We start from the raw sequence: 3839 nt of genomic DNA on the forward strand, positions 1-3839 counted from the left end.
ACTGAGCCACCAAGGTGCAACATACATGTTACTTTTTACTAACACATTAGTGTGACAGCAAAGGTAAGAGTGATGTTGCTTTCTTTTCAAATGTCTTTAGGATGGTACTATTGTTGCTTGGAATAGTGATGGGTTTGACTTCCTCTAGAAGTTATTATCATTCTTATTGATACTAATAAGGCATGGTAAATAGCTTTGAGAAAATAGAGATTGCTAACATATTCATGCAGCTTTATTTGGAATATGAAATAAATAAAGATTTATTGACTGGAAACTTTACCAAACAAATTCAAGATTCTTTTTAGGTCTGAATTGGGTAGAAAATAAATTAAGTTTTTTTAGTCTTGATACATCATTGCCTTTAGACATTTTTGTTATTCCTTACTACCACGCCAAGAATGTTAAGACAGAGCTGTGAACTTAAATCTTTTTTTAAGTCTATTCTTTTGAGAGAGAAAGAGAGAACAAGTGGGGGAAGGGGAGGGAGGGAAAGAGAAAGAGAAGCCCAAGCAGGCTCCACACCATCAGAGCCCCACATGGAGCTCAAACCCATGAAACATGAGACCATGACCTGAGCTGAAACCAAGAGCTAGACTCTTAACGAACTAAGCCACCCAGGTACCCCACCACTGTGAACTTTAAAACAAATAGACACACAGGCACAAGGTGTAAACAGAACATACATACAACTATGTTTATCACAATGTGGATCACAAATGGAGAGAAGGAAAAATGTTCTAGGAAGGAGAGCATTTGCGAGTGGATTTAGATTGAAGAATGGTAAGATCAGCTTGACAGGTAAAAGGCACCTGGCCAGAGAGAATGTAGATTTCAATATGTGAAATTATCATAAAGAGACATAAAAATACAAAGAAGGTGTACTCTTGAGGTCTGAGAACCCCTGTGTGAAGAGGTAAACTCTGATTTGAGATTTAAGAAATAATTTTGTAGAAACTAGTAAGGCATGAAGGGGGAAGGGGGCAGTTCTGACAATGAAATGGCAAACATTATGGACCTACCAGGGGAGGGACTTGGCCACGTACCCCGAGATCTACAAGTTAACCTGAAGCTTTATTTTAGCATGAGAATGATCTCAGCTTCCAGGAGTTTAAAAATTAATAAATTATTCCTTTCATGCTATCAACCATGCAGGCAAAGTGGTCCTAGATAGGACAGGGATGGTGGAGTTTGGTACATTTCCATTTTAGGCTGAGAGGTAATTATGGGAAATATGAACTATTGCTTATTAATTATTCCATTACATGTAATATGTGTGAGGTACTATGAGGAAAGTGAATGTTATGTTTTTAAAAATCATATTTATCATTATGATTTGAGCAATACTTTATATATAGTCACTCATTTTAAGTGCATAATGTAAAAATATGCTATTTTGCCAAATTTTCCATTACCTTTAATACAAATTTTATACATTAATCAATGTATTATACCTCCATTGTAAGGCAAAGGACACTTACCAGGCTGAACAATGAAATGTTGCCCTTGTGAAGCCTTTTACTAGGGCCAATGTTAGATGTTTGATTCTTGTACACAGCAGTAAATAACAATTCTATCCTCTCAACTTAAAACTGAAAAGTAGGGGCATCTGGATGGCTCAGTCAGTTGACCATTGAACTCTTGGTTTCTGTGTGGTTTTTGTGTGGTCAGAACACACACAGCATTTATTGATTAAGCTTGCTGTGTTAGATGGTCACAGTCATGGCACCCAAAATGGTTACAAGAGTAACATCAAAGATCACTGATCGCAGGTCATCCCAACAAGTATAGTAACAAAAACCTTTGAAATATTGCCAGAATTACCAAAATGTGACAGAGATAGGAAGTGAGAAGATGCTGTTGGAAAAATGGGCCCAATAGACTTGCTGGAGACAGGGTCAAACCTTGAGAGACCTTCAGTTTGTAAATAAAGCATACTGCAAAAGAAGTAAACGCAAAGTGCAGTAAGACAAGATATGCCTGCATATATAAATGTACATCAGTATTTTTAATGTAATAAAAGATTCAGATTTTAATTGAATAGGACATATAATCATAGCATAGATCATCTTTATTTTGGGCATTCTTAACGTGATGCTTTTTATGCCAAACTTTCTTATGCTAACTGTAAATCCAATCACCTAATATTTTCTCCAATGTAAAGCTTTTAATATGTTAAAGTAGAAACATTCATCACTGGTTTTGATAAGATTATGGCATGTCACATTTGGCCATTTTTCTTTTTCAAAAAAGAAAACACAGTAATATCCACTGAAAAGAACATTTTCACTCACATATATGTGCTAGGTTTGGTTCCAATCAGATAAATTTAGAAGAGACAAATGTCTTTCAAATCACCACTTTGCCTGTAGGTCTCATCTATTATGTGTTTTCTGAAGGGTGTCAGAGTTAGAGGGCCATTACTGTCTCTGGGAATTAAAAGAGGGCCCTTTTTTTCCTTCTGCTTTCATAGGACTATATTTCTTAACTAGTGTGACAAATGTGGTTTAAAATAAAAATTGTGCTATTACTAATGAAATATGTGTTGGCAGCAGCAGTACTGGTAGCAGCCAAATGTCACAGGGCACTTATTTTCCTGTTGATTTGGCGAAGTGGCGATTAGGGGGAAAGTTGTAATTAGCACAATAATGGGATGCTTCATGTTATAGCTGGGTGCAATTTTACTTTGATTTACTGAAAAGAAACACGTTAATAAGCAGCCATTTAATTACTATTCATGAAACATAGTGGTTAAACATCCAATTATTTTTACCCTTCATTTCTATGTAAGCTAAACAAGATTTTAGAAACAATATGGATTAATGGAAAACCACACCGTACAAATCTAAGTAAACTTAGATTTAAACAAGTTGGAAATGACAAAAAAGAAAAGAGCACCAAAAAAAAGACTAAGTATCTGTATATCACAAAACAAACTTGGAACTATTTCAATAGATTAGTTATTCATAAATTTGACTCAAATAGTGCATATTATGATTATCAGAAGATTACTATATCCTACTGATCTGGAAGCAAAATAGAGCTATATTTCTTAATAGGATTTTATTATCTGTCTCATTAAAGCTGTTGTAATGTAAATTTATTATTTGTTTAATATTTGGGTAGAAAAACACATGATGTTAGTGTGCCCCCATGTGGCTGGAGACTAGTAGGTAAGATTGTCAGAAAAGGCCTGAAAAGGAAGAAGACCTTAACTGGTTAGATTATTGATTAATACAATCCTTATTGCCTCCAGGTAGAGGGTCACCTCTCCTATTTTTAATTCTAAGTGAGAGAATTCATAGTTGCTCCTATAGTTCTTACAAATATCTTACTTTTAATAGTAGACTCCTGTTAACCAGCACAAGTTCTGCTGATTCTAAAGCGGTGTCACATAGGAAAACCTTTCTCCACACACACAAATTATTTTTCCTCACATAGTGTTTCATTAAGTCAAGCCTGAATGATTCTGTGCAAATATTTGAAAATATAGTTCATGATTAAGTAAGATAATGGATTAAGTAAAAAAACAAAAAACAAAAAACCCCAAAAAACTTGTGTTAGGACAGGCCCATGGCCTAAGAAATTAGTTTGCCAATTTGTATAATGCACCTAAGACTGGTGTAGGATATGGGATATCTATAATGTATGTGGTAGATTTCATAGATTTTGAAGCCCCTTTTCTGTAGAGCTTCTTTTTAGAGTCACCTACTATGATATTTGATTCAAGGGTATTACTAATTAATACTCTTCATTAATTAACTCTGTAGTCACTAGTCCCAAGATGCAAAGATTTACCTGTTTACCAGTTCACGCTTCTGGAAAAACTCGGCAAGGATTAA

The sequence above is a fragment of the Suricata suricatta genome, chromosome 2 (genome assembly GCF_006229205.1).
Source record: "Suricata suricatta isolate VVHF042 chromosome 2, meerkat_22Aug2017_6uvM2_HiC, whole genome shotgun sequence".
Classification (NCBI taxonomy): Eukaryota; Metazoa; Chordata; class Mammalia; order Carnivora; family Herpestidae; genus Suricata; species Suricata suricatta.